Source organism: Bactrocera neohumeralis, unplaced genomic scaffold (genome assembly GCF_024586455.1).
Source record: "Bactrocera neohumeralis isolate Rockhampton unplaced genomic scaffold, APGP_CSIRO_Bneo_wtdbg2-racon-allhic-juicebox.fasta_v2 cluster11, whole genome shotgun sequence".
In the NCBI taxonomy this organism is placed as follows: Eukaryota; Metazoa; Arthropoda; class Insecta; order Diptera; family Tephritidae; genus Bactrocera; species Bactrocera neohumeralis.
The window spans coordinates 4,803,579-4,818,034 of record NW_026089624.1 but is presented as its reverse complement, the minus strand read 5'-3'; the positions used below and the strand labels follow the sequence as shown (position 1 = coordinate 4,818,034).

General features: G+C 34.4%; 1 pseudogene; it reads right to left on the bottom strand.

Annotated features, from left to right (window-relative positions):
- Positions 1-310: 310 nt before the first annotated feature.
- LOC126765704 (uncharacterized) lies at positions 311-2,004 on the bottom strand (annotated as a pseudogene).
- Positions 2,005-14,456: the final 12,452 nt, after the last annotated feature.

Genomic DNA, 14,456 nt, shown 5'->3' with positions numbered 1-14,456 from the left:
AGAAATTGAAGAAAAAAAACTGAAAATAGAAGAAGAAAAATTAAAAATTTTACAGCAGTCTTTTGTGAATAAAAATTAGAAAAGCTACTTGATTTCATAACGAATGTGTATTGTTTTATTTAATGGAAATATAAAATCAAGCTTATAATAAAATGAACATTTTTTACATACAAATCTGCAAATGCATACGTATATGTACGTGATTATATAAAACAAATATGTCGTAAAATTATAAATAATTTTATTATTTGAGATTGGAAATGGAAAATGTTGCTCTAAGAGTGCATTTAAAAAAAAAAATTAGAATGTATTAATTATTTCGTGTTAAAACTGTAAGCAACTGATTCCGCCGATCTGCACTTGCTTCTCTCGCCAGCTCTTTAGCAGGTTCTGGCTCCGGTTCGGCACTTTCAATTTGAGGGTCAATAATTGTATCGTCATTTGTGATAATACATATATTGTACATAATGCATGCATTTGCAACTAAATTCGAAATTGCACATAAATTTCTGTGCTCCGTAAATTTAAGAAGCCTTCGGAGACGTCCTTTCAGTGCTCCAAATGCATTTTCAACAAATATTCTTGCTGAAGAATGTGTTTTGTTAAAACTGATTTGATTGGGCGTTAACGAACCATAATCTTTAAACACCGGTATGAGGTAATTTCTGCAAGGGTATGCCGAGTCCCCGAGAATAAAAGTAGAATTTGGAAATAAACTTTCCATATTATATTCCGCTTTTCTATAAAATGCTGACCTTTTTAGCACTCTAGAGTCATGATATGATCCGGGTTCACCACAATAAATATCAAAAAATTCTTTATCAGGATCGACAGTGGCCTGCAGAACAACACTATAATTACGTTTACGATCAAAATATATATGTTTGTCTTTTATTGGTGCATTAATTGTTATATGGGTACAATCAATTTCACATTAATAACAACTGGTATTTGTTTCCTTTGTAAAAACTTGCGAGTTGTTTCTTCCAACGCATCTCCAGTTGGCCACTTAACAAACTCAGGCCTATTGAGATAACCCACGCGACAACCCGACGAACAATCGCCCATGCTGTGGACTTCGTTACACCCAACAATACGGCTAGTTGTCTGCAGGTAATTGTATTACTTAAGTACCATACATACATGTACATCACTGTTTTAGCAGGAACTTTGGCTTTTCCGGACTTCGTAGCAAAACGGGTTTGTTCACTTTCCTCATATCCTCCTGCAAAAAATACTCATACAGAACAGTCTCATAACAAAAACAAAGCATACCTATTAAGTAATCTAAAGTGGTGCGGCTCAAACGAAAGTGTGATTTGAAATCCTCATCTCCAAAATTATCTATGGTGTCCACAAAATTAGAGCAATTTGGATGCTCTATCTGCTCTGAATCCTCCGATGACGAACTTGATTCAGCTGCTAAACCAGCAAGGATGGTCAATATTTCCTTAACCAATTCATTAATTGAATTTGTGCACATAGTACCAAGCAACTGGAAAACACACAAATTTAATTTTGTCTTAATTTTAATTTAAAATCCCTACTTACCGCATCTTTTATAAAATTTTCCATTTCGTGCACCTCTATACTTTTCATTTATATATTTTTCATTTGTTTACATTTTTATCTGTCAAAATAAGGGTTGTCGCTATTGCCAACTACTTTTTTTGGGAAAAATCATAGCTATTGTGAATGAAAAAAACATTTTAACTGGCAATGCCTCTAGCCCAATATACAAGCTATGATAGCTTATGACAAGCCAACATAATTATGTTGACTAAGTCTTCCATACAAAATAAGCTAATTGCTGGTCAAATAAAACACGCCTAATAGGTTAGATAATTTCCTTACATTTTTTGAAACTGATGCATTAGAAGAATTTGATATTCTTCTGGGCGAACAGGGACTCAGAACAGTTAAAGCAGAGATTAACCTTTTCGAGTATAAGCTCAGTTATAAATATAGGGCCAAGAAAGAAAGAGAAATTTTGCAAAAAATTAATTATACAGTAAGTAATGAAAAATATAGATCTGAAATTGAAAAAATAATGCAACAAAATGAAGGTACTAACTCAATATTACCATTTATTACCACTGTACAAGCCACAATTAGGACGAATGATTTTTATTAACAAAGAAATAATTAAACTTTTAGAAAGTGAAATAATCTAACCTGGTAAAAGTCCGTACAATTCACCCATTTGAACAGTTCTAAAAAAGGTACCAACGAACAAGGGAAACCTAAACGCAGAATGGTTGTAGACTTTCAAAAGCTAAACGCTCAAACTATTACAGATAGATACCCCATACTTGATGTAGCTATGACTATATAAAATCTTGGTAATGCAAAAATATTTACAACTTTAGATTTGGAATCTGGATTTCACTAGATTCTTATTAAAGAATCTGACAGAGAGAAAACAGCTTTTAGTGTAAATGGAGCCAAATATGAATTTCTTCGCATGCCTTTTGGACTGAAAAATGCTCCGTGAATTTTTCAAAGGTGTATCGATGATATCATGAAACCATATATTGGCAAATTTGCGTCTGTGTATATAGACGATGTTCTCATTTACTCTTCATACGCATTACTATAAATTCACTTCATCAAGCTAACATGAAGATTTCCAATGAAAAGTCACACTTCTTTAAAGACTCAGTAGAATATTTGGGGCATATAATTAAGTTTAATAAAATCACCGTCGATCCCGTAAAAATACAAGCTATAAAAGATTTTCCCACTGCGCACTCCCACTCCGCGCAAAAATTAAAATCATATTAGATGAACCTGCAATAGCAGCATTAAGTAGAATAAAAGAAGAACTTCAAGCTCAGGTTGAACTTTTCCAACCAAATTTCAGCAAACCCTTTGAATTGACCACAGACGCTAGTAACTTTGCCATAGGAGCAGTATTATCACAAAATAAAAAAACCAATTTCATTTATTTCACGAACACTTAGTCAAACCGTACAGAATTACTCTACAAATGAGAAAGAGTTACTCGCAATTGTGTGGTCCTTACAGAAACTCCGAAATTACTTATAAGGCATAGCAGACTTAACTATATACACCGATCATCAATCTTTAATTTTTCCCATATCAGAAAAAAACCCCAACACCAAATTAACACGTAAGGAAAGGCTAAGTTCGGGTGTCACCGAACATTTTATACTCTCGCATGATAAAGTGTGAGATTTCATTAATCGTCATTTACATATTTTTCAAATACCGTATTTGTGTAAAGTTTTATTCCGCTATCATCACTGGTTCCTAATGTATATATTATACAGAGAAGGCATCAGATGGAATTCAAAGTAGCGTTATATTGGAAGAAGGCGTGGTTGTGAACCGATTTCACCCATATTTCGTACATGTTATCAGGGTGGTAAGAAAATATTATATACCGAATTTCATTGAAATCGGTGAAGTAGTTCCTGAGATATAGTTTTTGGTCCATAAGTGGGCGACGCCACGCCCATTTTCAATTTTCCAAAAAAGCCTGGGTGCAGCTTCTCTCTGCCACTTCTTCCGTAAAATTTAGTGTTTCTGACGTTTTTTGTTAGTCGGTTAACGCACTTTTAGTGATTTTCAACATAACCTTTGTATGGGAGGTGGGCGTGGTTATTATCCGATTTCTTCCATTTTTAAACTGTATATGGAAATGCCTGAAGGAAACGACTCTATAGAGTTTAGTTGACATAGCTATAGTAGTTTCCGATATATGTACAAACAACTTATTGAGGGGCGGGGCCGCGCCCTGCAGCTTGCACGGACAGACGGACGGACGGACAGACAGACATTCGGATTTCAACTCTACTCATCACCCTGATCACTTTGGTGTATATAACCCTATATCTGACTCTTTTAGTTTTAGGACTTACAAACAACCGTTATGTGAACAAAACTATAATACTCTCTTTAGCAACTTTGTTGCGAGAGTATAAAAAGATGGAAAAATTTCATCGGAGAATGTGGTGCTAAAATGACTTACAAACCTGGACATCAGAACGTTGTTGCCGATTCACTTTCCCGCCAACAATTTGATAACACATCTAATTCTGATAATTCCCAACATTCAGCACAAAGCTCCCCTATACAATAAATCAAACGTGTAAAACAACCATTAAATTGCCTTAAAAATCAAATTATCATAAAACAATCAGATGGGAACCACGCCCAAATATCATCGCAAAATATTTTTTATTACAGTAGACATACACTTTTCTTGAACATTAAGACTGAGGTATTGGACATATTAAAAAAATGTAATCAAACCAAAAGTAGTAAATGCTATAAAAATAGACGAACAATTATTATTTTACGTCGAAAATGACATTATCAATACATTTCCCAATGCCTCTATCGTTCTAACTCATAACATGGTTGACGACATAACCGACTTCGAACAACAAAAACAAATCATAAATGACACACATAGATGTGCACACAAAAACGACAAAAATAATGCACAGGAAATTTCCCTAAAATATTACTGGCCAAACATACGTAACGCTTGTAAAAAAGAAGTACAAGAGTGTGAAATCTGTCTCACAAACAAATACGAACGCCGACCAAACAAACAACCAATTGGTTCCACACCAACGCCAAACAAAGTAGGCGAATACATACACTTAGACTTATTCTACATGAGCGATAACATATATGTACATTAGCTCAACGGGCAAATACTGAAAATTTGGCTACTTTAGACAAATACCTTCAAGGAAAGATACATACAAATACGTCGACGAGATTCTTTCACAAATATACCCAAACGCAAAATTTGTAATGACTGATAACTACTTATCATTTACAAGCATCTGTGCACAACAAATTTACAAACGACTACAAATAACGCACACCAAAGCGCCAGCGTTCCACTCTACTACAAACGGACAACTTGAGCGTACGCACAGTACAATTATTGAACTCGCGAAAGTTTTAGCTAACCAGAACAATTCATCGCCGGAAGATCAAATGTTGAAGCTGTTCGACAGTCCACGAAAACCATACAATCCGTAACCAACGAGAAACCCGATGAGCAGACAGAATGCGATAAGAGATAAGCCGATAAGTGTAATAAAACTATTTATCTGAGTTTTAGAGAGTAAGCAAAGATTATCATAGGTAAAAATATGCAACACCAAACTAATACAATGTTCCGACCAACAATTTTAAGTGATTAGATTGCATTTAATCTCTTCACTAATCAGCCCTTTCTCACTGCCGTTGGACAGATGACAGCTGTTTTTGCCATTCAAGAATTCACATCGCTTAATATTTTTTAAAAGAAAACATTGTCACATATTATTTTCTAATAAAAGCCGTCTTCTATTAAATATTTTCCATATAATGGAGATAATGGACGCATTTTTTCATTTGGGAAGTCGATTTTCAGGTGAAATTAGATTCATTGCTTTAAAAAAACTAGATTTCCAACGCTGACAAATAGATGGCGCAAAATCAGAGTCGCACCGAGAGATTTATGGTGAATCTGTTTCAACGCAAGTATTATAAGCCTCTAAAAATAAAAAGAGCATTACTAGCAAAATAAAACAAAACTGGTGCGTGGAGCCCCTACGCGCGAAGAAGTGAAACTTCTTAGTGATATTCCAAGAAATGCATATCATTTTGTATGAAAGAAAACTAGCGAGAGGGAAAAGATAAAAATATGGTGGAGTGACCAACACTTTCTTAAATCACATACAGAATTCAATTTGCACCTTCTCTATGCTTTTTTTTTTGCGAAACCAATTGATACATTGCTGCGGCACCGAATTATTTTGTAGGAAATTGAACGTTCTACAAAACGTTTCTGTGAAATTTTTCAAAAACATCACTTCCGTCAAAGTTATTCAAGGTCAAAGTTGAAAGTTTTTGATGTGAAATTTGACACAGATATCACTGACTGACCAAAAGAAAAAAAAAATCGATTTTTTTTTTTTTAAATTTCAGAGAAATTTTTGTAGAACATTCAATTTCCTACAAAAATAATTTGGGGGCGCAGCAATGTATCAATTGGTTTCGCAAAGAAAAAATTAATTGCAACAAGTAAGGAAGGGCTAAGTTCGGGTGTCACCGAACATTTTATACTCTCGCATGATAAAGTGATAATCGAGATTTCATTATCCGTCATTTACATATTTTTCAAATACCGTATTTGTGTAAAGTTTTATTCCGCTATTATCATTGGTTCTTAATGTATGTATTATACAGAGAACGCATCAGATGGAATTCAAAATAGCGTTATATTGGAAGAAGGCGTGATGTGAACCGATTTCATCCATATTTCGTACATGTCATCAGGGTGTTAAGAAAATATTATATACCGAATTTTATTGAAATCGGTAGAGTAGTTCCTGAGATATGGTTTTTGGTCCATAAGTGGGCGACGCCACACCCATTTTCAATTTTTAAAAAAGCCTGGTGCAGCTTCCTTCTGCCATTTCTTTCGTAAAATTTAGTGTTTCTGACGTTTTTTGTTAGTCGGTTAACGCACTTTTAGTGATTTTCAACCTAACCTTTGTATGGGAGGTGGGCGTGGTTATTATCCGATTTCTTCCATTTTTAAACTGTATATGGAAATTCCTGAAGGAAACGACTCTATAGAGTTTGGTTGACATAGCTATAGTAGTTTCCGATATATGTACAAACAACTTATTGAGGGGCGGGGCCGCGCCCTGCAGCTTGCACGGACAGACGGACGGACGGACAGACAGACATTCGGATTTCAACTCTACTCATCACCCTGATCACTTTGGTGTATATAACCCTATATCTGACTCTTTTAGTTTTAGGACTTACAAACAACCGTTATGTGAACAAAACTATAATACTCTCTTTAGCAACTTTGTTGCGAGAGTATAAAAAGATGGAAAAATTTCATCGGAGAATGTGGTGCTAAAATGACTTACAAACCTGGACATCAGAACGTTGTTGCCGATTCACTTTCCCGCCAACAATTTGATAACACATCTAATTCTGATAATTCCCAACATTCAGCACAAAGCTCCCCTATACAATAAATCAAACGTGTAAAACAACCATTAAATTGCCTTAAAAATCAAATTATCATAAAACAATCAGATGGGAACCACGCCCAAATATCATCGCAAAATATTTTTATTACAGTAGACATACACTTTTCTTGAACATTAAGACTGAGGTATTGGACATATTAAAAAATGTAATCAAACCAAAAGTAGTAAATGCTATAAAAATAGACGAACAATTATTATTTTACGTCGAAAATGACATTATCAATACATTTCCCAATGCGTCTATCGTTCTAACTCATAACATGGTTGACAGCATAACCTACATCGAACAGCAAAAACAAATCATAAATGACACACATGGACGTGCACACAGAAACTACGAAAATAATGCACAGGAAATTTCCCTAAAATATTACTGGCCAAACATACGTAACGCTTGTAAAAAAGAAGTACAAGAGTGTGAAATCTGTCTCACAAACAAATACGAACGCCGACCAAACAAACAACCAATTGGTTCCACACCAACGCCAAACAAAGTAGGCGAATACATACACTTAGACTTATTCTACATGAGCGATAACATATATGTACATTAGCTCAACGGGCAAATACTGAAAATTTGGCTACTTTAGACAAATACCTTCAAGGAAAGATACATACAAATACGTCGACGAGATTCTTTCACAAATATACCCAAACGCAAAATTTTTAAATTTTTTGCATAAGTATGTGCTCAACAAATTTACAAACGATTACAAATAACGCACACAAAAACGCCAGCGTTCCATTCTACTTCAAACGGACAAGTTGAGCGTACGCACAGTACAATTATTGACATCGCGAAAGTTTTAGCTGACCAGAATAATTCAGCACCGGAAGACCAAATTTTTGAAGCTGTTCGGCAGCACAAAAAACCATACATTCCGTTACCAACGAGAAACCCAAGGACGTGTTTTAAAATCAAAGGGGGTATCCCGACATCCAAGAACGAATACAACAAAACCAGGAAAGAGTCTTGCGTCATCATAATCGCAATCGAAAGTAGCTGAACTATAATCCAGGTGACGTAATATTTTCCAAGACGCACAGGCGTAATAAGAACGTAAGAAAATACGCGAAGCACGTTGTAAAAAGAGATAACGGAAAGACTGTAACGACTAATAAAGGAGGGATTATCCATAAAGATAACATACTAGTAAAAGCATGTACGGAATAATTTTCTTTTTACTTTTCCCAATCGAATTATGCGACAATATAATAGATTTAAGTAAAAAAAAATATGTTCCCGTATAAGTTAGTTTTGATCACTTTCTATAACTACTTCTGCGGTAGCGACGGTGTTGTCGACTTCTCAAAGTTACTTTGAAATGTGTTAGTTATTTTTGATAAACTTTCTATAACTACTTCTGCGGTAGCGACGGTGTTGTCGACTATTCAAAGTTACTTTGAAATGTGTTAGTTATTTTTGATAAACTTTCTATATATATATATTAAATACACTTAAAAGGGTCTCCGACGCTTCCTTCTAGGTGTTACAAACTTCGCGGCAAACTTAATATACCCTATTCAGGGTATAAAAATGGCAAATACAATTTTAAGAAACTTTTGAATGTTAAAAACGATTATTAATTAATTTAAGAAATTTACGAAAAATAATTGAAAAATATTTAAAACAATTATTAATTAATTTAAGAAACTTATTAAAAATTATGTATGTACATATGTATGTAAGTATGTATGTGTGAATATAAAACAAACATATGATTAGAGTGCGCATGTCAAAGCGCTGTGTTCCTTAGCTCGTACACACATATTCGTGCAACATAGAAGAGAGCGCATGTCAAATCGTAGATAGCGCCTTAGCGCATGCATATGTATGTATGTACCAGTGCACATGCCAAAGCAAACATTTGTAATTTGTAATATTCGTCATTCTCTTATTGTCATAGATAACTTGATTGGAATCTCTTTTCTTGCTCTCTCGCTTGCAGCTGATCTGTTTTCTGAGCTGGCAACAAAACACAATCAGGGTGCCGTCAACCAGCAGTTAGTGAAAAAGGCGGGATGCCAGAAAAGCAGCGCTATAATTACATACTTGACGAAATTAGTGTGAAATGAAACTGTGCGAACATATTTTGGCAAAATAAATGTTTATGTAAATTAATTAAAGATTTTGCATTTTAGCATTTACATATATATGTATGTATGCATTTTCAAAGTGTTTAATTTAGTGTTTTGTATAATTTATTAAATACCCAAGTTAATATTTTTCAGCAGTGGTATCATTGGCAATTGTTATAAAAAATGCGAGTTTTGACAGCTCTCTCTCGAACCAAAGAGTCTCGTGTCAAGTTATCTATGCTTATTGTCATTTTGCTACCGAGCAGACAACATTGTTGTTGATAGATTTCGCACTTGCGCCTTCGCGTATGTGGGTATGTGTGTAACGAAAGCAAATGACAGAAACATTTGTAATTATTCATTCTCTACATACTTATATGCTCTTTTCTGTAGAAGCGCTGATTACATATATTAGCTTAATGTAAAAATTGAAGAACTTTAAACGCAAATATATCAAAAGTGGTTCAATGAATTTAAAATCTGTAAAATTTGTGCAAAGTTTCAGATCGCACACTTTAATTTGATGTATTATTTATCTCTGTACGTTTTGTAGATCTCTGGAAATAAGCGCCTTGTCTTAGAATAATATATAGATGTATGTATCTCACAGTGTATACTATACATATGTATATGTATATATAAGTCGTTGCTGAGGATGAAAGCGAAGCGAAGTGGGATCTCCTTGCCGGCCCCTTTTTTCCTTTGGTATGTGGGATCAGATGGTGTGATGTGGTTGGTTGGTGTACGTGTATGTGGGTGTCGATGTGTGGAGCTCTCATGAGCAGGGCTGATAAAAATATGGTTTTGCTTGAAAAAGCTTATTTCGCTTATTTCAGACAACGGTGCATATTTTTAGGCATATTGCCTATTTTGCTTGTTTTTACAAGAGTTATAGCATGTTCGGTATAACGGTACTGTTTTGTATAGTGTGCAATTGTAAGCTAACAGCTAACAAAATATTCGGTGTAAAACAACATTTTGAAAGTGCCAAACATAAAGCGTGTGCGGAAAGACAAAATAAGAATCCTGTGCAAACATTAATGGCAGATCATGGCAATAGTGGAAATATAAATATTTTCAATATGGATTTATGCAAAATGTTTCTATCGGCAAATATTCCTATAAATAAAATAAGCCACCCAGCAGTAATAGGGTTTATGGATAAACATACGAAGAATACAACACCCAGCCAATCAACGCTTAGGAATAAATATGTTCCTATTCTATATGACAGCAGCATTGAAAAATTGCGCCAAAAAGCAAAGAATAAATATGTTTGGATAAGTATAGATGAGACTACTGATATTGAGCAACGATTGAGTGCGAATGCTATATTTGGAGTGTTGGATGATAGTGCAGAAGAAAGAGACAAATCCTATTTATTAAACGTAACAGAAGTTGAAAGAGCAAATGCAAGTAGCATGGCTGGATTTTTAAACGATTCGCTTCAAATATTATGGCCAGAAAGTGAGTGCTTACAGTGTTTCTTTCATACAAATTATTACAATTTTATTTTTAGGAATTGAATATGAAAACTCCTTCTTGTGGTAACAGATGCTGCCGCTTACATGCTCGCTGCAATGAGGTCTTTAAGTGTTTTATACCCAAAACTGCTGCACGTAACCTGTTTTGCTCATGGGCTCCACAAATTAGCAGAGTTTATTCGGTTCTAGTTTCCAAACGTAAACAAACTGATATCAACAACTAAGGCTATTTAGTCAAAGGTAAACATGGGCCTATATTTTCTCTTCTTTTCACAAGATAAAATTATTTTAGGCTCCTTGTCGTCGTCACGAGTTTAAAAGAGTTTTACCTGATGTTAAACTCCCTCTGCAGCCGTGTACAACTCGCTGGGGCACATGGCTAAGTGCTGCAGAGTATTATTGTGATTTCGTTGAAGAAGTTCGCTCTGTTGTCGATGATTTAAACAGTGAAGAATTAGAGGTTATAATTCAATCAAAAGCAGCGTTTGCCAAGCATGGGATAATAGGAGAGTTAGCATACATAAAAAACACTTTCTCTTGTATTGGAACAAGCATTGAAAAGTTACAGACAAAAGGATTGCCTTTGAATAAAAGTGTAGGAATTATTGAAGACATTCAACTTCAATTAGATGAACTTAATGAAAAAACTATAAAAAAATGATGATATTTTAAAAAGCAATGGAGGTTTTAAATCTATTGCGAATCTTTCAAATATTTTATTTCAAAATGGAGACATAACGGATGAATATGTTAAAAAATTATCTGCAAAAGAAATAAGTTATTTTAAGTATGCCCCTACAACATCAACAGATGTTGAAAGAAGTTTTTGCTCTTATGTCACTTTACTTAATGACAACCGAAGATCATTTACAGTCGACAATATTAAAAAACATTTAATTGTCGAAATAAATTATGAAATTCTTTCATAAATAAAAATTAAAAAACTAATTTTTCGTTTATTTTTTTTTTTGCATATTTGAAAGCTTGTTTTGCATATTTATCAAGCATTTTTTAGCGTTTAAAAATTTTTTTTCGTCCATATTTTTATCAGCCCTGCTCATGAGTAACGTGGAATGTGGGTTGTAAGCGCTGATGTGGAGGATGCTCATCTATACACCAATGACAGGAGAGTTGGGCATTTCTTTAACTCTGGTTCGGATCTTCTACTACCAAAACAATCTTGTGACGCGTTTTCTTCGCGTCAGTCCTTCGCCACATTCGCTCTTTGACAAAACGTGAGTTTCGCATGAAAAATTAGTACACATATTTACATACAAAGTTGTGCGTGGACATATTTACAAACATTATGCAAAAGGTTATTTCAAAGTGAATACTTGGTCTTTTAAGGTATTATCAAATGTACAGGTATGTAAATATATGTGTGGTACTTATATAAATCAAAATTTTGGTAATAATAGAGATCTTACTTTATGAACATCAACATGAAATAGGTCAATTTGCACATTGTATAATATATACTTATTTTATTCTGTACCAAATAAATAGAGATTTGCGATTGTAAATATACGAATCTGTAAGGTTACATTTGAAAACTGAAAGTGCTCAATTCTGCTATCTTCGAGTTCTTGATGTTAAATATCCGTGAAATCCGCTTAAACGAAAGCAATTTTGGCAAAAATAGATAAAATTCCATATACCACATTTCTCACAAACCTTTTTTTTTGAATATGTCGGTCATGTATACTTATGTAGTTAAGTTGTAATTGATTGTTTTTTTTTTGAAACTCTGCCGAAATCAAACAACAAACTAGTCGTTACAATGTAAAGCTTATTAACTAATACAATCCAATGGCGGGTGGAGTGGGAGATAAAAATAATGTTAAAGGAAAAAGGAAAAAGGATAAGTTATAATGATAATGAGAAATAGGGATTATAAAGGTTAAGTGTTGGAAAGCGTGTGAAATATAATGTATAAGATGTAGTACATAAATGGATACATAACACCTCTACCTCAAGAGGTTTGCGTCTCTGCAAATTCTTAATGTAACATTTTTAAATAATTTGTCTTAAATTAATTAATAATCGTGTTTAACATATTTAATTAATTTTTAATAAGTTTCTTAAATTAATTAATAATTGTTTTAAATATTTTTCAATTATTTTTCGTAAATTTCTTAAATTAATTAATAATCGTTTTTAACATTCAAAAGTTTCTTAAAATTGTATTTGCCATTTTTATACCCTGAATAGGGTATATTAAGTTTGCCGCGAAGTTTGTAACACCTAGAAGGAAGCGTCGGAGACCCTTTTAAGTGTATATATCGGGTGATTTTTAAGAGCTTGATAACTTTTTTTAAAAAAAAAACGCATAAAATTTGCAAAATCTCATCGGTTCTTTATTTGAAACGTTAGATTGGTTCATGACATTTACTTTTTGAAGATAATTTCATTCAAATGTTGACCGCGGCTGCGTCTTAGGTGGTCCATTCGGAAAGTCCAATTTTGGGCAACTTTTTCGAGCATTTCGGCCGGAATAGCCCGAATTTCTTCGGAAATGTTGTCTTCCAAAGCTGGAATAGTTGCTGGCTTATTTCTGTAGACTTTAGACTTGACGTAGCCCCACAAAAAATAGTCTAAAGGCGTTAAATCGCATGATCTTGGTGGCCAACTGCCCATGCATCCCGAAAAATGCACTGTTTGGTGTGGTTTGTACGCTGGTGGAATCATTGGACCGTATTTTTTCAAAGATGCTGTTGGACGCAACGTTACGGTGAATGGCGATCGCTATCGTTCGATGCTAACAAACTTTTGTTGCCAAAAATGGAAGAACTGAACTTGGTTGACATGTGGTTTCAACAAGATGGCGCTACATGCCACACAGCTCGCGATTCTATGGCCATTTTGAGGGAAAACTTCGGAGAACAATTCATCTCAAGAAATGGACCCGTAAGTTGGCCACCAAGATCATGCGATTTAACGCCTTTAGACTATTTTTTGTGGGGCTACGTCAAGTCTAAAGTCTACAGAAATAAGCCAGCAACTATTCCAGCTTTGGAAGACAACATTTCCGAAGAAATTCGGGCTATTCCGGCCGAAATGCTCGAAAAAGTTGCCCAAAATTGGACTTTCCGAATGGACCACCTAAGACGCAGCCGCGGTCAACATTTAAATGAAATTATCTTCAAAAAGTAAATGTCATGAACCAATCTAACGTTTCAAATAAAGAACCGATGAGATTTTGCAAATTTTATGCGTTTTTGTTTTAAAAAAAAGTTATCAAGCTCTTAAAAAATCACCCGATAGTAATCTTCTTCCTTCCTTGCTAAAACCTTAACTCTAGCTATGCTAAACAATTGGGGTTATTGTAACTCCTGTGAAACTCTCTTTCATAACCGCCTCCAAATCATCTGCATTAATAATAGCAGGGTTTATCATTTTAAATTTAGCCAGTGTGATAGCAATTATTAAATTTTGAATCTCTAGTGTTAAAATTCTGTTTCTAGCCAAAAGTGTTTCATAGAGGTGCGATGAATCTATTTCTTCCCTTTTTTTACATTGAGAATTTTATTGACCGTTTTCGTGAGGGCGTTAATCTGCTCCTGAGTTCTGGAATTAATGACGATCTGCCTATTGTTTGACTGTATTAGCTCTTGCTCCGTTAGTCTTGTTTGTAGTAAGTCATTGAAGTCAGGCGGGCTGGCTATTACCTTCAGGGCGGAGCCCAAAAAGTTTAGGCTCCGAGCATGCCTATGGTGTACTCCTAATGTCCCTAATAAAGTATGTAAATGCCTGGTGTCTACTTCTAGGATCTTTCTCATGTGTGATTGTGGGAAGACGCTAATCAAGTCTGTGGTTTCTTGTATGTATTGTTCATATTCCGTTAAGTTTG